Source organism: Ipomoea nil, unplaced genomic scaffold (assembly GCF_001879475.1).
Source record: "Ipomoea nil cultivar Tokyo-kokei standard unplaced genomic scaffold, Asagao_1.1 scaffold1310, whole genome shotgun sequence".
In the NCBI taxonomy this organism is placed as follows: Eukaryota; Viridiplantae; Streptophyta; class Magnoliopsida; order Solanales; family Convolvulaceae; genus Ipomoea; species Ipomoea nil.
In genome coordinates this window covers 1769382-1794425 of record NW_017617738.1, presented here as the reverse complement: position 1 = coordinate 1794425, position 25044 = coordinate 1769382, and the positions used below count along the sequence as shown (strand labels likewise).

The window sequence follows — 25044 nt, the reverse complement described above, 5'->3', positions numbered from 1 at the left end:
CTAATTCCCTATCTATGTTACGACTTGAGATGAGGAACTGTAAGAAACAACCCTAAGGAAGGAAGCAACAAGGGATGAGGCAACGAGGCAACCAAGGAAAACCTTTGTCTTCAACTGATATGAGGAAACAATTCAAGCGAACGAAGGGGGTTCTTCAATTCGTCTTCAATCAGATTGAGGCAATAATGGCTATATAGTGAGTATATTTCATTTCCAAATTGTCATTGTGATCAAGAAATGAAACTCAAAACTTCATGGACGAATGAAAATCCTGGAAGGAGGTTTTGGGAATGCTCAGGCAACATGGTAAGAAATAATCATTGTCCAATATTTCTCCAAATTACATATTCTGTAAAAAAAATTTTACTGATTTGATTCCAAAAAAAAAAATTAATACCGCCAAAGAGGTTGTGGTTTCTTGGAATGGTATGATCCTCCTATGTGACCGAAGTTGAAGAAGATAATACCGGATTAAGATGCTAAATGCAAGGATTCAAGAAGCTGCCAATGAAGACGCCAAGTGTAATGGGAAAGTTGTGTTGGTAGCGGTATTAGTGTTGTGTACTATGATGTATATTTAACTTGTAATAAGGGTGGGGAGTTTTGGAGAAAAAAAAAAGTTTTACTCAACTTAGATTTTTTTTTTTAAAAAAAGGAGGGAGCAAGCCCAAAAACCAAACTCTTAGTGATCAGCAAACACACGACAAACGCACGGAGGTCCCTCCTTGTCTCGACTAATCAGGCTCAAGATGTCCTCAGGTGGATGATCGTAGAAGATCCATCCCCGCTCCATATTATTATTCTCTTTCACAATGCTATCTGCAACCTTGTTTTGTTCCCGGAACACATGAGAAATCTTCACGTCCCAGTCCATGTTCATCAACCTCTTGCACCTAGCCACAAGATTCACCACCTCAACTTAGATTGAAATAATATAAGTTGATTTGCAATGAAAACTGCATTTGCAGTTTAAATGTGATTTGGTGTTTATATAATGTGATTTGTAGTTTATATTCAACTTTGTAACACATTCCAGTAGTTGTATGGTAATAATGCAGTAATGCAATATTACCAAATAGCAGTAGCATAATGATAATAAGAAACAAAAAATAAACAAAAAAAAAAAAAAAACAAAAAAAAAAACAAAAAAACAAAAAAAAAACAAAAAAAAAAAGATTCAACAACTTCACATTCATTGCTACAATGTTTACTAAACACAATAGCGTATTGATCACTAATCTCCTTGTTTGACTCATTTGTTGGTGCCTTCCTGCACTTTTTTTCCTTAATTTTCTTGGTCTACCAGCCTTACATGATATGTACAATGGGGGTAGTGGTGATTATCTATCTGTAATTGGCCACTCATCTGGCCCAGCAATAGGGTTAATGGAACCTGCATAAGCTTTCATGTAACATTATGTAGAACACATTGGGTTAACAAAGTTGATGACTTGTAATTTCTTCAACCAAATTGCCCTAATTGCATGCTTGCAAGGAATTCCTGTTAATTCCCATCTTCTACAACTACTTGACATTTCCCCCAAATCAACTTGTTGACCATCATCCCACATCCCTCTAACTTCAAACAAATCCTCATCACATTGAGTACATAAATAACTTACAGGTGCATTTTCATTAATTGCAATTTTTTTCTACAGCTGAACTACCTAGCCATTAAGTGATTTCTCAATTTCTCAAAGCCTCAAGGCATGGTATAAGTGGCAGCTTCCTTGCATCCAAAATCATTGCATTGAAGCACTCACATATATTGTTGACCAATATATCACATTGTGCAGAAGTAGTAAAATGAGACCTTGACCATTCACTTGGATGATTGTTAGATAACCATGCAAATGCATCTACATCCAATTGATGAATATTCATCATTGCTCTAGTGAAGGTGTTCATAGTTGTTAACCCAAAATCTCACACAATACAACAATATGGCTTGAATCCAAGAAATAGTCAAGCAATGGCATACAAGAACCCTAATAACAAGCTCTAAACATGCATTACCACAAGACAATGCATCAAATCTCACAAATCACCACAAGAATCTCAAGTAGAAGCCAAGAAATCATCATATAAGTAAGAAAATAGGTTTTGTAAAGCATGGGTTACCTTTGTAGCCTAACACTTCACTTTTCTCACCCTTAAAAGCTTCCCCTAAAGCTCTTCTTCAACACCAACCTCCTCTATGCTCAAGGTTAAGAAAGTATGAATCTGGGCAGCCAACTTGTAGGATTTAGGATGCCAAAATTTGGCTTGGAGAAGAAGCTACCAAATTCTTAGAGAGAAGGTAGAGGTTTTGTGTTTAGAGTGTTGGTGGATGAAATGAAAGGATGATGCTAGGTTAGCTTGGAGCACAAGCTTTAGGTAGAAAGATTCTTTTGCCCTTACTAAAGTTGGAAGAATAAGGAGACAAAGGAACAACTCATAAGGCATAAGGTACAACTCTTTGACTTGGATTGACTAGTCAAATTCTAGTCCTCCGACTATTGAATTTTCAGGATTTTAGGAATAAATTAACAAGAAGACTAGGATTAATTCTCTAATTAATCCTTAACTAGAGTTTGGATGTACGGGGTGTCACATCCTCTCCCCCTAACAAGAAGCTTTGTCCCCGAAGCTTGGGCACGACGAGTTCAAACAAAACGGGCAACATGAATCAACAATGTGACAAAGGAAAGCAAGAACATCTTTTGACCAAAACTTCAAGAATTCAAAAGGTCTAAAATTGTCAAGAAGTCAAGACATTGCAAGATTTTAAGAGATCACAAGAGAAATTCCTTGAGCAACACAAACGCTAAGGCCAAAACACGATAACTAAAAACCTTCTAAACCACACTTAAACTCAAAACATCTAAATTCTAGCAAAGCACTCCACTACACTAACTACTCCGACCACATCTAACAAGCAAGATGAGCAAGAGCAAACAACAAAACACAGCCAACAAGTGACAACAACAAAACGGCAACAACAAACGAGGGAAGAAACGAGCTTACACAACAAAACAGTTAGCTTGTGAAACGGGTGGCAAGACTTAGGAGATGAGTTGCAAACGAGGCTTTAAACAATAAAGGTGCTCGCCAACTAACCAAATTTAACGAGACCAAGGGTTCAAATTAAGGTGGTAAGATTGATAGGTTTGGACACAACGAAGTTCAACACCAAAACCGTCGGTTAACAAAACGAGTGACAAGGCTTAGAAATAAGCTGAAGGTTCACAAAGGTAAGGCAAGAAAGAAAGATAAGGTGATAGATAAAAGATTTAACAGAAAGGGAAACTAACCCTACCTTAAACTTAACTCCCTGCTTAAAACTAGCCACCGATTTACCCAGATTTAGACATCTAAGAAAAGACACAACCTACAACTAAAACTAACACCAAGAGAACTCTAAAGCTAGATCCCTCGGGATCAAAGAACTAGGACGGCGTCTTCAATTGTCCTCTACTGACTTCTTCAACTAAAGGAAGCAGGATACTCACACTACACAACTTGAGCTCGGCATCCGCTTGAACTTGATCCGTCACTTCCAGACAAAGGCTGCAATTGCCAGCTCCAAAACACGAGTAGGATGTCCTTCTCCCCAGCGCTTGGGCTAACTTGATGCAGGCTGCCAACTTAACACTTGCATTAACACACAACCACAACTCACTGCAAGGAAACGCTTGAAAACTTCAAAGCTTCGGTTCGGATGAAAGGTCCAAAACAGGAACGGTAACAAGGAAAAAGGTAACTTAGGGGAAAGAAGGCTTACAAGAAAAGATTCGGTTCAATGAAAAATATTAGAGTGAAGAGTTTTAAGGTTTGAAAACTCGAAGATCACATCGGTTAAGAAGAGAAGAAAGGTAAACAGGGCTACAACTTAGGAAGTAAGTAATCAAGCGAGGGTTAAGAGAGTTGAAAAGGATTTCCCCACGGAGGGTATCCGGTTTAAGCTCAAGGATAGCGCTGATTAGGAAGGGAATCAAGATTTTCAAAGTCACAGCTTAGGAAAGATGAGGTTGTAACCTTGAACAGAGTCAAATCAAAAAGGAAACAAAAACAAGGTTTGAAAAGACATGAAGGATTTCTCGAGAACGGCAAGGGATTTGACGAGGGTAAGAGAAGAAGATCGGCTTCAAGAGACAAAAGGGTTCACGATTTCTGGCGAAACTTCGGCTTGACGCTGAACACTAAGTTTGTCGAACTGAAGGTTCTCTACTTCGACTCTGCCACGAATTAACTCTTAGACCTTGCCAGATTCCTTCATAAGCTGAAGTCACCGCTGCCTTGCACAAGGTGGTTTGGAAAGAAAACAAGAACAAGGTTCAGAAGAAAAAAATCACTTGGCAAAAAGAGTGATTGAGTTTGTCTAGGGGAAAGAAAATATTAAAGAGGGTCAAGGGTGACTTTCGAACAAGCTAACGCCCGAAGCTAACACGCAATGAAGGACACAAAGACAAAGGAAGGTGCAACAAAAGGGTACAAGAGCTTACTTCATCGGTTCCCACTTGCATCTGCCTTACGACTGTGGATCTTGCCTTGCCGAGGTTCCGACTTCGTACACAAGTCCGGGATGCGACTTCCACTTAGTCCATTGTTGCTTCCACTTCAAGGTTTACTTCCCGACCGAGGTCCCACACTACCAACTGGTTTTGAGTCCACTGAAGTCTTCCTCTTAACCCTGCACTCAAAGGACCGGTGACCCTTCTTGCCACACTTAAAGCACTCTACCGGTTTCCCAAGACAGTCCACGCCGAGGTGGTCACTTCCACACTTCTTGCAAACGGAGCGCCTTCCCTTAGCCTTGTTGTTCCGGATTGGCTGGGGAGTTTTACCACTCTTAGAGTCGTCTCTTTGAAGGCTTCTTGTTGATTCAGCACTAGTAGCCAACAAACTCCTAACCACTGGTGTAACACTTCTTTCAAGTTTACTCTTACGGTTCTCCCGGATTCCTTTCTGAACTTGCTGAACTCGGTAGGGGTCGGCTGCACAAGATAGGCTTCCTTGACATGAGCAGGATAGAACCGCTCACGTAACTTAACCTTCATCATCATCTATTACTCTCATTCACTTCTGACATATCCAAGTCTCTCTTAAGTAGTTGCAAAAACCAAGTCCAAGATTCTTTGTTTCCCCCTTCAACAATTGCATAAGCCAACGGAAAAATGATGTCATTTGGATCTATCCCAACAACTGTCAATAATTGCCCCCCATTTTTTGCCTTTAAGTGACACTTATGAACCCCTATAATAGGCCTACAATATTTATGACCCTCCCTACATGCCTCCCAACACATGTAAAACCTCAAAAATCTCCTTTTGCCTCCAAGTTCCTCATAATCACTTAATTTTACAATGTAAGTTGACATAAGGTTAAATGTTTCTTCTTTTTTTTTTTTTTTTAAAAAAAAAAAAAAAATTCAAGACAGTAGCTCCACAATTTTCTAAATTGCTTCTCTTGTTCACCCTTTATGTCACCCTTTGATAGTGTCATTGCTTTATAACATTGTTTAATTATTAGACTGAATTTGTCATCAGCTTTAACCTTACCTTGAAACTCTAGAATGTTCCAATCACTATGGTTCCTAATTTCATTTTTCCATCTCTTAGCAGTCTTGGTGGCGGTAATCATATTGTTCTCGTATATCCACCCACAACTTTCATGCTTCACATTATAACTTAAAACTCTCAATGTGAATGTGTTCTTTAACTTTATGCAGTTGATTCTCCAAGGGCAGCCTTCTTATTTGCTGCACACTGTCACTCTCAATTTGTCATTCTTTTCAAATTTCAGATCTTTCACATTCTTAATCCCATAATTTCGTATAACTTCTTTAAAGTCTTCTCTACTAGCAAAGGTTAATCCTTTGCAAAAGATGGGGTTTTCCACGTCAATTTTTGCTCTAAAAACAGGCCATCTGTGTTCATCATTGTCACCATCACTGACTACATTTCCGTTAGATAAATCTAATACATCATCAATTACTATAGCACCCTCTATTCCATCATTACCTACTTTAGCACTCTCTACTCCATGTTCAGCCACTGGACTTGTTTGTACACCCCTATATTCCAGTGTTACATCAACATATTTATCAAAGTCTCTATCATCTTCTTCCCTTCAACCAAATCATAATTAGAGTCATAAAATTCTTCTAACACTTCATCGTCATAATCCTCATCACTTTTATCAATGTTAGATTCCAAATCATGTTCTTCAATATCACTTCCTATGTTAGAAGCTTCTGTGAACTCTGACGACTTTACTGCCCATATTTCCAACTCAGGCTTACTAACACAAAGAGAGTTAACCAAAGGCCATGTCTCACTATCTGAATGTAACTCAAACAAACCACATATACCATTTCTAAACAACTTTCAACTGCACAAATATAGTCTTATATTTAATGCAATACAAATATACACACAGTACATACATATAGAGACATGTGCTCCCCTACATCAACATACATATGCTTTACTCAGTACAAATGGGGACTATTTCTTAACACACTAATCACTACTCATTCAGACAAATCAAGCAGCACATGGACACGTGTGGTCCCCTACATTGCAATTGAATATAAACACAGTAAATACATATGCTTTACTCAGTACAAATGGGGACCATTTCTTAATACTAATCACATGGGGACCATTCCTCACCAAATAGCTTCACTTTTCATAAAAATCAAATACAAAATGACAAACTCACATACTACTTTATGCTTCGAAATAGACAAATACATTGGTCCCCTTTGACAGTTAAAAACATAACCCTTAATCCATATATAAGCTCACACAAACCAACATACATAGATACGGAGTACCTATTACCAATCACACTACTATTCATAACCATACAACAATGTTTACCATATTTCGGAGTGCTTTCGCCCCTTTTCCCTCGTCTTGGATCCATTGCTCAACTGCTCCAACTTCTCAATGATCGCCTTCGATTGATTAGGGAAGAAATTTGCTTCCTTAGGGTTTCCGTTATGAGAATTACTTGGGCGAAATTACTGGTATTCGTAAAAGAGGAATTTTCTCAGGTGGAGTAACAGAGGGAATTTGCAGCCCGGTGGAGTAAATTAGAGACCTAATTTGGAAATTATTAAATTATCCTTGAATATAACATCCATTTGACAGATTAAGAAACAGAGAACTATATTGAGCATGATTGCAGTAGGCACTAGGCGCTAGTCGGCCGGTAGAATAGCGCCTAGCGCCTAGGCGATCGCCTATGCAGCTAACTAAAAGAAGAAAGCAGTGCACGTGTGTGGGTGTATATATGTCATATATATATATATATATATATATATATATATATATATATATATGTGTGTGTGTGTGTGTGTGTGTGTGTGTGTGTGTGTGTGTGTGTGTGTGTGTGTGTGTATACATATGTATATACACACGCATATATATACTAGTATTCTTTTATGCGTGATGCCCAAAAATATGTGTCCAATATTAGTACTTTATATTAAAAATTTAAATTTATTTATGTTGGAAAAATAGCATTAAAATGGCATTTTAAGTGGCTATTTTGTGGTACAATTATCAGTGGGGTCCATTTCCAATTTGGGTAGGGTCTAAGTGGATTCAGATTCTTCGTAGTGAGACAAAGAGATTGATATATGGTACGCTCAAAACGGATAATGGGTGAATGAGATATTGATTCTCAAAGTAGACCCATTGAGTTGGAAAAATGAAGGGAAAAAGTGAGCTTTTGTCCCACATTGATTTGGGAAGAGGATTGGCCACACTATTTATACAAGAGTCTTTTAGAAACTTATTGAATGTATAGCACAGAGGTTCTCTCTTGCGCGCAGGGGGGCGCAAATCAAATCCCAAATTGAGATTGGTTGTTGAGAAAATGGAATGAGGAATGGGTCTAAGTCCTTTGGACTAAAAGTTCTATCCCCATAGTTAAATTACGGAACAGCCCCAATTCGGGTCTAAGTCCTTTGGACTAAAAGTTCCCCCCAATTCGGGTATAAGTCCTTTGGACTAAAAGTTCTATCCGGGTATAAGTCCTTTGGACTAAAAGTTCTATCCCCATAGTTAAATTACGGAACAGAGCCCCGCACACTCATGATGGGCGCAATTCAGAGCATGGCCCCTTCTCATGATGGGCGCAATTCGGGTCTAAGTCCTTTGGACTAAAAGTTCTATCCCCATAGTTAAATTACGGAACAGAGCATGGCAATTCTTCACATGATGGGCGCAATTCAGAGCATGGCAATTCTTCACACCGCACACTCATGATGGGCGCAATTCGGGTCTAAGTCCTTCTCATGATGGGCGCAATTCGGGTCTAAGTCCTTTGGACTAAAAGTTCTACCCCCATAGTTAAATTACGGAACAGAGCATGTGAATTGCATGGCCCCTTCTCATGATGGGCGCAATTCGGGTCTAAGTCCTTTGGACTAAAAGATTGCATGGCCCCTTCTCATGATGGGCGCAATTCGGGTTTAAGTCCTTTGGACTAAAAGTTCTATCCCCATAGTTAAATTACGGAACAGAGCATGGCAATTCTTCACATGATGGGCGCAATTCAGAGCATGGCAATTCTTCACACCGCACACTCATGATGGGCGCAATTCGGGTCTAAGTCCTTCTCATGATGGGCGCAATTCGGGTCTAAGTCCTTTGGACTAAAAGTTCTATCCCCATAGTTAAATTACGGAACAGAGCATGGCAATTCTTCACACCGCACACTCATGAGAACAAAGCATGTAGGAGAATCAAACCGCACATTCCTCATGATGGGCGCAATTCTTCACAAACCGCACACTCATGAGAACAAAGCATGGTTGGGAGGTTCCGTTACCTATCCTATGCAGGATCGACTGTTGAACACAGTTGTTTCCGATTTCAAAATACCCTGAAAATCAATTTTTCATTCATGTGGGGAATTGTTGAAAAAATAGCATTAAAATGGCATTTTAAGTGGCTATTTTGTGGTACAATTATTAGTGGGGTCCACTTCCAATTTGGGTCGGTCAAAGTGGATTCGGGTTCTTCGTAGTGAGACGAAGAGATTGATATATTGTACGCTCAAAATGGATAATGGGTGAATGAGATATTGATTCTCAAAGTAGACCCATTGAGTTGGTAAAATGAAGGGAAAAAGTGGCTTTTGTCCCACATTGATTTGGGAAGAGGATTTGCCCCACTATTTATACATATATAGAATTAAGTTTCAGTGCGGTGCGTGGGTGTGTACTTAATGTGAGTAGTTGTTAAAATTTAAGGTGCGTGAGGGTTGTGCATTAGTACATCTAATATATATATATATATATATATATATATATATATATATATATATATATAAATATTGTCGTTAACTTCCCGCCCAATTCCTAGAAAATCTCTCTTCCCAATAAAATATATTGATTTCTACTTTCCCATTCGTACAATAATTCTGGGTTAAAATTCTATTCTAAAATTATAAAATAGTGTAATACAATTCCCTTTGCACATTTATCTATACTATATATAAAAACAAAATCCTGAAATTTTAACTTCCCGCCCAATTCCTAAAAAATCTCTCTTCCCAATATTGTTTATAATTGTCAATATTATAATTGTATTGGTATTGTTGAAACCAAATACGAGACATAAGGGATAGCAAATAAAAATTAGGGCATAAAATATTAAATATATACTAATATTGAAGAGCTAACTGCTGATTGCCAAACAAGGACATTGCGAAGTAGTTTTCCACTTTAATTTGTTGTGTGAATTGAATACTTTTTTTTTTCAATAAATCCCCCAAGTAGTTAATATGTTTGGCTTAATTATTTTTTTTTTATTTTTTAAAGAAAATTATTACTATTACTATTACGATTACGATTACGATTACGATTACGATTACGATTACGATTACGATTACGATTACGATTACGATTACGATTACGATTACTATTACGATTACTATTACTATTACTATTACTATTACTATTACTATTACTATTACTATTACTATTACTATTACTATTACTATTACTATTTATTCTATTACTATTTTTATTTATTTATTACTATTACTATTACTATTACTATTTTTTTTTTTATTACTATTACTATTACTATTATATTACTATTACTATTACTATTACTATTACTATTACTATTACTATTACTATTACTATTACTATTACTATTACTATTACTATTACTATTACTATTACTATTACTATTACTATTACTATTACTATTACTATTACTATTACTATTACTATTATACTATTACTATTACTATTACTATTACTATTACTATTACTATTACTATTACTATTACTATTACTATTACTATTACTATTACTATTACTATTACTATTACTATTACTATTACTATTACTATTATATTACTATTACTATTTATTACTATTATATTTTTTATTACTATTACTATTACTATTACTATTACTATTACTATTACTATTACTATTACTATTACTATTACTATTACTATTACTATTACTATTACTATTACTATTACTATTACTATTACTATTACTATTACTATTACTATTATATTACTATTACTATTACTATTACTATTACTATTACTATTACTATTACTATTACTATTACTATTACTATTACTATTACTAATTACTATTACTATTACTATTACTATTACTATTACTATTACTATTACTATTACTATTACTATTACTATTACTATTATATTACTATTACTATTACTATTACTATTACTATTACTATTACTATTACTATTACTATTACTATTACTATTACTATTACTATTACTATTACTATTACTATTACTATTATATTACTATTACTATTACTATTACTATTACTATTACTATTACTATTACTATTACTTTTATTACTATTACTATTACTATTACTATTACTATTACTATTACTATTACTATTACTATTACTATTATTTACTATTACTATTACTATTACTATTTATTCTATTACTATTACTATTACTATTACTATTACTATTACTATTACTATTACTATTTTACTATTACTATTACTATTACTATTACTATTACTATTACTATTACTATTACTATTACTATTACTATTACTATTACTATTACTATTACTATTACTATTACTATTACTATTACTATTACTATTATTACTATTACTATTACTATTACTATTACTATTACTATTACTATTACTATTACTATTACTATTACTATTACTATTACTATTACTATTACTATTACTATTACTATTACTAATTACTATTACTATTACTATTACTATTACTATTACTTTATTTTATTTATTACTATTACTATTACTATTACTATTACTATTACTATTACTATTACTATTACTATTACTATTACTATTACTATTACTATTACTATTATTTATTACTATTACTATTACTATTACTATTACTATTACTATTACTATTACTATTTACTATTTATTACTTTATTACTATTACTATTACTATTACTATTACTATTACTATTACTTTATTTACTATTACTATTACTATTACTATTACTATTACTATTACTATTACTATTACTATTACTATTACTATTACTATTACTATTACTATTACTATTACTATTACTATTACTATATTACTATTACTATTACTATTACTATTACTATTACTATTACTATTACTATTACTTTTATTACTATTATTATTTACTATTACTATTATTTTTTTTTTCTATTACTATTTTTTTACTATTACTATTACTATTACTATTACTATTACGATTACTATTACAATTACGATTACTATTACGATTACGATTACGATTACTATTACGATTACTATTACTATTATTATTAGAGAAAATTTCAATTTTGGTCCATTGACTATTGGGGTTGTGTTAATTGCAACACTTGACTTTCAAAAATGTTTATTTAGTACCTTGACTATACAATTTCTATTAATTTTGGTCACGCCGGCCAAATTGCCGGCCAAATCTCACCGAAAAAATTTAATAGGTCAATTTATGAGGGTATTTTAGTAATTTTACTCTTCTTCTTTCTTCTCTAATGATATTCCTATTTTCCGGCGAATTCCGACAATGACTTCTTCCATTACTGTTCTGTTCTACAGGCGAGTCAAACAAACTCTAACCTAATCTTGGTTTCTCCCCCTTCTTCTCATCAAGAAAATTGAGAGATTTCTAAGAGCAACCATCCACTCTTTTGACCCAAGACCCACCTATCTTTATTTGTCTTTTCTTCATTTCCCAAACTACATAGTTGGTGGAATAGATCCTCTTACTCTGTTTTTATATCAATTTTTCTAGTCAACTGCCTTAAATTTAATGTATATGATCATACCCCAAATCAAAACATAATTTTGCTGAACCAAAAACAATTTGGGCGAGCACCCTTTTCTTATCAATTGTTCTGCTAGGGATCAAAATTCATTTGGGTTTTGCAGAAAGATCTGATCTTTATCAGAAATCTTGAGGTTTGGTGGAGGATCGGAGGCATGAATTTCAGGAGCATGGAGGAGTTTTGGGGTTTCTACATGAACTAGCACACCAAGGCAGCAACAAGGCGGTGGCATTTTACAGGCACAATGTGTAGTATACTGTGCTTGATATACTCAGTAGTGTTCAACTGGTGGTGTGTGGTTTTTGTGCCTGTTTTTGGGTATGGCTTAGCATGGTACAGTCATTTCTTTGTAGAGGGAAATATGCCTGCAACTTTTGGGCACCCATATTGGTCTCTGCTGTGTGATTTCAAGAGGTTTGGATTGATGCTCACTGGCCAGATGGATAGACACTGCAATCACCACGGCGTTGGCGTCGCCGGTTCTGGTAATGGACACTCCCGGAGAAGACAGTCTTGCACATCGGAGAAGAAAGAATCATCGCGGAAATCGCCGGAAATTGGGAATATTATTGGAGAAGAAAAAAGAGGAGTAAAATTACTAAAATACCCTAATAAATTGACCTATTAAATTTTTCCGGTGAGATTTGGCCGGTAATTTGGTCGGCGTATCCAAAATTGATAGAAATTGCATAGTCAAGGTACTAAATAAACATTTTTGAAAGTCAAGTGTTGCAATTAACACAACCCCAATAGTTAATGGACCAAAATTGAAATTTTCTCTTATTATTATATGTATACTCTTAGGTCATTTTACAATGTTAATCAAAATATTTAATTTTTTTAAATATCTTTTTACCAACCGTTGATATAATTCGCTGGTCAAATCCGCTAACTGCTGATTGTCAAACAAGGATATTGCGAGGTAGTTCTCACTTCAATTTGTTGTGTAATTTGAATACTCTCTTTGTCAACAAATCCCGTAGTTAATATGATTGGCTTTATTAATTATATATTTTTTTAATTTTTTCATGGTATTCATAAAATAATTGGTAAATAAATATATAGCATTATTTTGTATTATAACTTTGATATTTAATTAAAAAATAGTGCACAAAAAAAGATAATAGACAATGTAGTGAATATAATCAATTGAAGAATTTGAATGTAAAGTATTTTTACATTGGAGAAATATAAAGACAATATAACTAATAAAATTATTTCTCTTAATTAATTTATTGATAATGAATATTTTTTTTAATAAAGACATTTTAGGGACAATGTAGCGAATATAATCAATTGGTGAATTTGAATGTAAAGAATTTTTATATTGGAGAAAAATAAAGACAATATAACTAATGAAATTATTTCTCTTATTTAATTTACTGATAATGAATATTTTTTTTTTGAATAAAGACATTGTAGACACATAATTCTAAATTAAAGAAATGCATATATATTATTTTTTGTTGTAGCTACTAAATTATTATTTAATTTAATAAGAGAAAAATATAATACTAATTATGCCAACTTTGATTGGGATGGGGTGCAAAACACTCGTAGTTGCTAAGTGTAGCTGTGTGCAAGACACTTGATTGGCGTTGAGTATAGCTGTGTGCGAAATACTCGAAGTTGAGTGTAGCTGTGTGCGAGACACTCGGAGTTGGGTGTAGCTGTGTGCAAGACATCCGGAAGAAGTGCCTGTGTAGCACTTATTCACTATTGTAACTGTGTGTGGAAAATAGTGAATTTCTCCTAGACGTGAAAGGAGAAAAGTGACTAGGAAGATTACGCCACTTCCGAACCACAATAAATTGCCTCTCTCATTTACATACCGCACTTACATAATTTGCTCTATCTATCTATCTTATCCGACTAACCCGTTTACTATTCACAGTTAATCTTATTCATCCGGGTTTAGTGTGTTTCTACATATGCATGTGACTCAAACTTCTCAAGCTTAAATATTGGATTATTCTAAGCTAGTTTGACGTGTTGCATGTAACATTCGTCACACGTTCGACGTGACACGATATTTATTTACAATCTTGAATATTGTTATTATATATTGAGTGCACCATCTCCTTTATATATTCAAGATATCTCTGTCACTTTACATATCATCTGTACCCATCTTACATGCGCATTTAAATTATCGATTGGGCATAACTCTTTACATACTATTATTCCGCTGTGCAGTTTAAACTTACTCTATTTACTTGTTACTTAGAGTTGAAGTTACCAAAGAGTTATTTATTTTGAAAAAGCTTGAAAGTCTATTCACCCCCCTCCCTCTCTAGACTTTCACCACCCTATCGGGACCAACAATTGGTATCAGAGCGGTTGTCTATTCGAGTCAATTTTGACTGCTAGACAGATCTCGAAAAATCAAGATGATGAAAAGAGATATGGCTCTTGCCCAAAACCTATTGTTTTCCTTAGAAAAATTTGATGATTGGAAAATTCGCATGCAGGTACATCTATCCGCGTTACATGATGAAATGTGGGAAGTGGTTACGAGTGGTCCTATTGAGATTTTACAAGTCAACACTTCATCCGTACAAACAAGTGACACTCCACAATACATTCCAAAACCGAAAGCGGAATGGTCTCGTGAAGATAGAACAAGAAATAACTTGGACAATATTGCCAAGGATATTTTGTTTAAATCTATCGATGACACGATATTTCCAAAAGTTCGAAAGTGTCAATCCGCAAAGGAAGTTTGGGAAGCGCTCATTCAAATTGGTGAAGGAGACGAGGAAGAAAAGGATAATAAGCTCACCATAGCATTAAAGAAATTTGAGGATTTCAAAATGCTAAACGGCGAGAATATTACCGACATGGAAACAAGATTTGCCAAAATCTTAGGAGAGATTAATGATCTTGGAAAAGATATTAATCAAAAAGAAATCTCACTCAAAATTCTACGTGGTCTACCATCTACATGGGACATGAAGGTCACGGCCATGAGAGATCATAGGGATCTAAAAACCCTATCAACCGATAAGCTCTTTAGTGATCTAAAAGCTTATGAATTTGAGATGAAATCAAAATTAGAGGAAGATCATGAAGAAAAGAACAACGTGCTTATAGCCGAGCAACCATCAACTTCAAGGTCAGTACAAAATGTTGAATTATTGCCTAATGATCAATTTGCTCTCTTTGTCAAGAAATTTAGGAAATTCATGAAGAGAAGCAACTACAAGAAAAATTCACAAGGGAAATCGTGGAATGCAACAAAGAATTCAAAGAAAGAAATAGTTGAGGAAGACTCGAATTTGTGCTACAACTGTAGAAAGCCTGGACACTTTGCAGCAAGTTGTCCACACCCCAAGGTAAGTAAAAGTCAATATACAAATGTTTCTAACTCTCAACAGGAAGAATTCAAGCCCAAAGATAAAAGGTTCACAAAGGAGAGAAGAAAAGCACTCATTAGTGACCCACTTGAGATAAGTGAGTCAGAAGAATCTTCAAGTGATGAAAGTGACATCTCAAAGGATGACAATGCAATGTTTTGCATGAGCATCTCCAACAACTCACCCTACGAGGACATGTGTCTTATGGCAAATGGAAGTGAAGAAAATGATGTAACATCTAACTCTTATGATTCTGTCAATTCTTCATTTTATAGAGAGTCCTTCTTTCACTTAATGGAAGAATGTCAAACCGTAATGGACACTCACTCTCAACTCAAAGAGCGCAATTGTCTTTTGATTCTCGAAAAAGATCAAATAAATGAAAAGTTGCAAAATGCTCTACTTGAAGTGAAAGACTTGAAAGATAAAATTATTTGTCTTCAAGAAGAGTGTAAATCAAGGGAAGTGAGAGAACACAACCTTAGAGAGGTTATAGCAACATTTACACATTCATCCAAAATAATGGACAAAATGGTAAATATGCAAAAACCCTCAAGTGATAAAACCGGACTCGGTTATGATCCATCGTGTTTCAAGCCTCCAAAAACTTGGCCAATTCTACTACTACTTTAAATAATAAAGTCCAAGTAGTAAAATTTGTAAAAGGTCAAGAAAGCACAGTGAGACAAGGAATTGGTCATCAAACTAATGTCAAAATTAATGCTGTTAGGCCGAAGCCTCAAAGAAACAATATTTCGCCTAAACAGTATGCAAAAAGACAAAAGTTTGTTCCTAAATGGAAATACACCAATGAGTCTAGTGCACAAAGCCCTCATAGGAAAATGGGAAGGAATCCAAGAATTGAGGCAGGGAGATTTTATCCCTCCAGCCAAGATTGGTTTGATTATATTAAATCATGGACTAAGTCCAGATTTAATGCTTATCATAGGCTCAAACAATCTACCTCCCACGTGCCAAAAAATCGAGTCAATTTTCAAAAACCGGCACAAAAATTGTTTTCAAAAATTAAATATGATTATAATGTGTTTAATGGTTACCAATCACCTAAACTTAGATCAGTGAGTACAAGGTGGATTTGGGTACCAAAAATGACTAACACCCAAGGACCCAAATCAAGTTGGGTACCTAAAAATGTGTAATTTATTTGCAGGAAGTTTGGTACTTCGATAGTGGATGTTCTAGACACATGACTGGAAATAAATCTAGTCTTGTGAATCTTAAAAATATCGAAGGACCAAAAGTCGTATTCGGTGGAAATGAACGATACGGCATAACAAAAGGAATTGGTACAATATTTCGAAATGGTTTGAAAATCGAAGATGTATCCTTTGTTGAAGGTCTAAAATTCAACTTGTTGAGTACAAGTCAATTTTGTGACAAAGGATATCTAGTAGAGTTCTTCAAAGACAAGTGCCAAGTAAAGAACAATTCCTTGGGAGAAGTCGTGCTTGAAGGAATAAGGAAGAAAAATATGTATGTTGTGGATTGGAACACAACAAAAGAATCAGTGTGTCTACTAGCAAACAACTCACACGTGACAAGTTGGGAATGACACAAGAAGTTGAATCATCTAAACTTCAAGACTATCAACAAGCTGGCAAGAAATAAACTCGTTGAAGGTCTACCCGACATTGTTTACAAGAAAGATCAAATATGTGATGCTTGCCAAAGAGGAAAGCAAATCAAGTCATCTTTCAAATCCAAAGCTCAAGAATCTACAACAAGACCGCTACGTCTACTACACATGGATCTATTCGGTCTAATAGACCCAATAAGTCTAAGTGGTAAGAAATATACACTAGTTGTTGTTGATGATTTTTCCAGGTACACATGGACGATATTTCTCAAAAAGAAAAATGAAGTAGAGCAAAAGTTGCCAGAACTACTCAAGCTACTACAAAACGAGAAAGACTTGAAAATTGCAAAAATCCGAACTGATCGTGGAACAGAGTTCGTGAATCAAGTAATTGAAGCCTACTGCAATTCTCAAGGGATTCTACATCAATTGTCTGCCGCACGTACACCTCAACAAAATGGTGTAGCCGAAAGAAGAAATAGAACGCTAAAAGAAGCCGCACGAGTGATGATTACGTCAGCCGAGCTACCTAAAAGATATTGGGCTGAAGCAATCAACACCGCTTGCTACACGCAAAATCGAAGCTTGATACACAAGTCTTACAATAAGACTCCGTACGAATTATGGAAAGGGAGAAAACCTAAACTTAACTATTTTCATACTTTTGGCATCAAATGTTTTATTCTTAATAATGGTAAAACATATCTAAAGACTTTTGATGAGCGTGCAGATGAAGGAATATTTTTGGGATATTCATCTACCAGCAAAGCATTCAGAGTATTGAACAAGAAATCCATGGTGGTAAAAGAATCAATTCATGTTACATTTGATGAAGCTCATAAGAAGGAAACCCAGAGCAGCAACAATGATCAGGAAAGATGTCAAAATGAAAAATCATTTAATGATACTGACATATCTTTTAAAGATCAAAGTATACAGGGTATGGAGCAATTGGACATTGATTGCAATAGTGAAGGACACGTGGAAAATCAAAATTCTCAAGTCGAAACACAAATTGGAGATCAATCTGATGAGCAAAATATATCTATCTCCAACTTACCTATTGAACAAGGAAACGTGGAAAACCCATGCAACCTACAACCTGACTTGAGATGGCTAAAAAATCACCCTCCAGAGCTAGTGATTGGAGATCCACGAGAAGGAGTAAAAACAAGGTCCTCTAATATACATACTTTATTTTCTTGTTTTCTTTCTCAGGTGGAGCCCACAAGCATTGAAGAAGCTCTAAGTGATCCAAATTGGATCAATGCAATGCAAGAAGAGCTTGATCAATTTAAAAGAAGTGACGTATGGGAATTAGTTCCAAGACCCGAAAATTACAATGTAATTGGAACAAAATGGGTCTTTCGGAATAAAGAAAATGAGGATGGAATTGTCATACGAAATAAAGCACGTTTAGTGGCAAAAGGATATTCACAAGAAGAAGGCATAGACTTCGATGAAACATTTGCACCTGTGGCAAGACTAGAAGCCATCAGAATATTTCTAGCATATGCCGTGTACAAGAATTTCACTGTCTATCAAATGGGCTTACTTGAACAGGAAGTCCACGTTGAGCAACCTCCTGGTTTCGAGGTAAAAGGTGATATTAATAAGGTCTACAGATTAAAGAAGACGTTATATGGGTTAAAACAAGCACCGAGAGCTTGGTATGACACTCTATCAACGTTCCTAATTAACTGTGGTTTCACAAAAGGCCTTGTTGATAAAACCTTATTTAGAATTTAAGAAAATGATCACATTTTGTTAGTACAAATTTATGTTGATGATATTATCTTTGGTAGTACTAATAAAACTTTGTGTGAGAAATTTTCAAAGCTAATGCAGAATAAGTTCGAGATGAGCATGATGGGAGAGTTGAACTACTTTCTTGGACTACAAGTAAAGCAACTCAACGAAGGGATATTCATTAATCAGGCCAAGTATACAAAAGATCTTATAAAGAAATTTGGTCAAGATGGAAAAACCTCAATCAAAATCCCGATGAGTACATCTTTAAGATTGGGTAAAGATGATGAAGGCAAGGACGTTGACGAAACAAAATATCGAGGAATGATTGGATCATTACTATATCTCACTGCAAGCCGACCAGATATATCTTACTCAGTGGGAGTATGTGCTAGGTTCCAGTCAAAGCCAAAAGAAAGTCATTTTCTTGCTACCAAGAAAATCATCCGATACCTAAAAGGAACAGTCAATGTGGGATTATGGTATCCCAAGGAAGGTAATTTTACACTAACTGGTTTCTCAGATGCAGACTTTGCAGGATGTAAAATCGATCGAAAAAGTACCTCAGGGACATGCCAGTTCTTAGGGGGAAGATTGGTATCATGGTTTAGCAAAAAGCAAAACTCCATAGCTACAAGCACAGCCGAAGCTGAATATATAGCTGCTGGGAGTTGTTGTGCGCAAATTCTTTGGATGAAACAACAGCTGAAAGATTACGGCGTAAATTGTGAAAATGTCAACATACTGTGTGACAATACAAGTGCCATAGCCATAACACACAATCCCGTGTTACACTCAAGAACAAAGCACATTGATGTGAGACATCCTTTTATCCGGGATCATGTCGAAAAGAAGGAATTATCAATTGAATACATCCCGACCGAGAATCAAATAGCTGATATTCTCACAAAACCTCTGTGTGAATCAAGATTTTCGAAATTAAGACACGAGATGGGCATGATTGAATTGAGCTAAGTTTCTAAACTCTATTTAAATTAAAAGCTCAATTTTTTCATCTGAAAAATTCGTTACTATCTGATTTATTTAAATCTCTTTCGTGCCTATGTGTCTCACATGCAAATTTGTCACATCCTATATATCTAAGTCTACATTAAATGTTGAAAAAGCATATATTGCATGCATGTCTAACCGTGTATCTATCTATCTTCTTACACAAATAAAAATTATTAAGATTTACACAATCTTACCATTTAAGAGTTGACAAGATGGTATAATGATGGGTTATCTTAAATGTGTACATCTTTTTATGGTAGTTGCTCATAATAAATGGTCTAAAAAGAATCAATTCTTTTTTTTTTTCTTCCAACTACATAAAAACGTGTATATATATATATACATGCACATTTTATTTTCGGAACAGATTTAGTGCTCTATGAATTTTATTTTAGGTAAAATCAGTCCGAGCATCTAAATTTTTGGCGCCACATCAGCAGACAAATTGGATGGAGAGAATATAACCTAAACTAACTATCAGTTAGGTCAAAGGTTGGAAATATTGAAATATCAAAAATACCCCTCACTTATTAAAAGTCAAACATTCAATTGTGAGGATATTTTTGTAAAAGACACATCTTTTTCCACCCAACCGGTCGAAGAGCCACCATTACACTCAAAACTCACAAAACCTTACACCTTCCATACCCGAAACCTCTCAATCTTCATCTCTTTCAAATCTTCAATCTCTCAATCTCTAAAAATACCAAGCACATTATGGCTGCCATTGGAGATTCAAGCTCTCACCCGAATGAAGAACAACTCAATCTCACCAAGCTAGTAGTTGGAATCAAGGCAGGGGGAAGTTTCGACCCTCAAGGATTTCTTAAAGAGGCCAAAAACTCTCAACTAGCACAAAGGATCATACATGCACTCGAACAAAGCAATCTCATGAGGTTATGTTCTTATTCATACTCAGGATTTTATGATGAAGATGTAGCAGATTTTTATGTGAATGCCAAGGTTGTTGGATGGACCATTGAGTCCACCGTAAATGGAACTCTCATCACCATTGATGAACAAGAGTTGCACACAACCTTTGGACTGCCTATATCTAGTCCAGAACAACCACTGTTGGACTTAGATATTCACACATATGATCACACGGAAATTTGGACAGAAATTCGGAATGAGAATGCTTCTCTCGAACCAAATCTTTCCGGTCAAAAATCTGATTTAAAGTTGGAGTATGAGGTGCTAGTTAAAATTCTCTATAAATGTGTATTGTGCAAATTGAATAGTATAGAGGATATATCACCTGTGAGAATTGGATATTTGCATGCCGTGATGAATGATGTTAGGGGTGACTGGAGTAAGCTTATTTTGAGCCGGATTGCACATTTTGTGAAAGGTGCAAAAATTAGGAATGGGAAGTTCAATCATATCCTAGGGTTCGGTTTACTTATTGGTGAAATCATAAAAAGGAAAGGATCACCAATGAGATCAAGGAAACCATTTGGAAGCAACCGGATATTGTTCAAAGATCATGAAGTGTCAACCGAGTTGAATTCCAAAAGGAAGAGGAAACCAAGAGGCATTCCTGCTAGAAAAAGGCCAGTTGCAGAAATTCTTGGTTTATCTTCTCAACCCTCAACTCAATCCCATGAAAACCCTACCTTTAGCCAAAATCCAAACACAAGCCAAAATTCAAACACAAGTCAAAATCCTACCACAAACCAAAATCCTACCATAAATCACAATCCCAACACAAGCCAAAGTTTCATGAATCCTTTTTCCCGAATAGCCGAGATGGAAACTATGATGCATGAAGAGATATATCAAGTTGATGGACTTGATTTGATATTGGTAAATGAGTACCGAAGAGTTCTCAATTGGAGAAATTGGAGATTTGGTTCCTATCAAGATTTGATGACAAAAGGACCGAGTATGCAAGAAGAAGAATTATTTTCCTTAAATTGGATTGGAAATTTTGATGTTGGCCATGCAACATTGATGTCTACTGTGAATGGAATATTTGTGAGTAAATTAAAAGCCAAGTTGGCTGAGACTTCTCTTGATGGCACAGTCCAAGGAAATATGCCCACTGAAGATGATTTCCTAGTTGATATTGATGAGTTTGTCACAAGAAATGAAGAAGAAGAAAATGTCACACGTGGTGCACATTTAATGGACAATGGCTTATATGATGTGAGTGTGTTGAATATCACTGAAATAAGTCAAGATCAAAATGCCATGCAAGTTAGCCACCATACGGAGGAAATTCAATCCATTCATGCAGAAAGTATGCAAGGTGACACACACGTATTACACACACCGGAAAGAGAAGGGAATTTACTTGAAAATCAAGCACAATCTCACATGCTTGAAGTCAATTCTGCTCAAGAAGGAGCAAGATGTATTCCCACAACCCGAGAAGAGCAAGACATTGATGGCACAACCTCAAATGAAAAATTGAAAAATCTGGAGAATGTTGTACTAAACCTTGTTGACCGAATGGAAAGTATGTTTCAAGGCATCTACACTCATGTGGATCATGTTGTCAATACTCAAGGAGGAAAATTTGAAACATCTTTTGATGAAAATCGGAGGAGTCAACAACATTTGATCGAAACACACCAAGCACTTGAGAGACAAGTTGGTGGATTGAATGCAAATGTCAAAGGGCAACTCAATGAGTTCTACATCCAACTGTCTCAAATCCTCAAAAATTCTGGTAAAGCAAATGAAGCCATTGCCGTGAATCAAAGTCAAGGAATTCTCAAAGTGGTTCATCAACATGAGAAGCAGATTAGTGATGTCCACACAGATCTCATCTCCATCAACACCAAAGTGGGCTGCCTTTGAGGTTCATTTGAAAATATTTCCGAATCTATTTCATCTCTTCGTGAATCGGTTTATACACTCATTGATTACGCCAAAAAGGGGGAAGAGAGATTCAGTCATTTGGAAGGCATGCTTGAAATGATGATGACTGCCATGGCTACCCGAAATGTTGGTACAAGCAGTAGTAGAGGAGGAGGAGGCAGATCTGCTGGCAGAAATGTTGCTAGAAGAAGAGGATTAGAATATTAGTTCGGTGGTGGTGAAGCTGGCAGTCCAGGATGATCAAGCAGCACAAATACCACTAACCGTTCATTTCGTGACATTGTTTGTGCAGGAGGAAATGTTGAGCAAATCGACTGGTACAACAAAGCAGCTCTCTATTTGGAATCCACACCAAGAGATGGTAGAGTTGAAATGCCAAAGTTGGCAACTTTGAATGATCTACCAAAGGGAATGAAGAAGAGTGGTCCAAGTGACCAAAATTTGTGGGTTTCGAATGAGAACTTTAGGAGGATCAAAAGCTATGCTAGAGCTTTAATGATCATGGTTCTTAAGGACTACATCAAGGTCAATGATGCCGAGCTTCAAGGAGGAAGGAGTCTAGAAGAATGCATCATTTGGTATGAAGAAATACTGCCCGGGGACAACATCATTGAAGCATTCAACTATTATGTGATTGGGCAGGTATGCAACAATTATGCCATTAGTGACAATTTCATTGAAGTCCAAAATCATATAAATCATGTGCTTGAAGAAAGGAGAAATAGAATCATTAGATGATTTGTATGATTGTCACAATGTTTTTGTGTATGGTCCACGAACTTGAACTCATGATCATGAAACAATTTGAAATGGTTCGAATTATCTGTTTATGATGCTATTAATTTTTTCCTTGTTATTTATTTTTATTTGTCTTGAAAGGTAACATTTTAGCTTAGAATGTATCAAATCGCATAAATTGGAAAAATTACAAAATTCATTATCATTAAACTCCAAAAATGCGAATAGAAATTTAGATGTTAAAAATACATTTCCCAGAGTCAAAATCATTTGTCAAACTCGTCTTGGCTATGTCAAAAATTAATAAAATCTTTTGAAAAATAATTGCTTTTAAAAGACAAGCCAAATGACTGAGTATAGGTTTTGGCGTCATCAAAAAGGGGGAAAATTGATAGGAATATTTTTGTAACTTTTGATGAGCCAAATGTACTTTAGATCCCCTTAGTTTTAGGTCTTTTAGTACAAGCATCATAAATCAGAATATCGAATCAAAGGGAATCTACCATAGGAAGAACAAAATTAATTTGGGAAATTAATTTTGGTCCTACGAGTATTCATCCGTGAAAAAAGCATAAAGGAATGATACTACAAGGAATGACTAGATGAGCCTAACGGCGAAATGGTAAAAGTCCTTACTCTAAACGATCACACCTGAGATCGATTCCCCCCCCCCCCCCACAAGCACTTATTTTTTACAAGTCAAGTTTTCGGACAAGCACAATGTTCTTTTTTACAAGTCAAGTTTTCGGACAAGCACAATGTTCCTCAAAGGAGCACAATGTTACCAGTTCAAGTCAAAGGAGCACAATGTGGCAAAGAAGCAAGATGTTCAGAATATGAATAAATTCGAAGGAATTTATTTTGTATCAGCCCACATGCCACAAGAATCCAAAATTGCCTGAAGATATTTGATCAGAACGGAAAAAATATTTATGAAGACATGAATATAAAAACTTATCCTAGAAATAAATTCTATCAGATGAATTTATTTCAAAGATTCGTTGGATATTCAAATTGACAACTAAAGTAATATTTTAAACAACTAGAAAATCAAGTTGTGTTAAAATATTATTTTGTCAGGCAAGTTGACAAATCAAATCAAAATTGAAGACATACTATTGTCAACAATATCAGGCTATGAAGATTCGAAATTCAAAATATCAAATTATCCCACTCCAACGGATATATTTGATTGCCTATAAAAAGCCATGAAGACTTGAAGATACAAGCGGAGGTGAACAAGATAGATCAAGATAGAAATCAAAGTGCAAAATTCAAAAGTGCAAGTGCTCAAATATTCTTAGAGACTTAGTCTGAATAGTCTCAAAATTAGTTGGAAAGAGATACAATTACCTTTGTATTTGTAATTGTAAAAAGAGTATAGCTGTGTGCAAAATACTCTAGTGAGTGTAGCTGTGTGTAAAACACTTGTAGTTGCTAAGTG

General features: G+C 35.2%; 1 long non-coding RNA gene across 1 annotated transcript; it reads left to right on the top strand.

Moving 5' to 3' along the window:
- Positions 1-1025: 1025 nt before the first annotated feature.
- On the top strand, positions 1026-12763 carry LOC109185089. Its single transcript, XR_002054932.1, has 3 exons — positions 1026-1038; positions 3577-3582; positions 12368-12763. It is a non-coding gene; the product is annotated as an uncharacterized LOC109185089 (long non-coding RNA).
- Positions 12764-25044: the final 12281 nt, after the last annotated feature.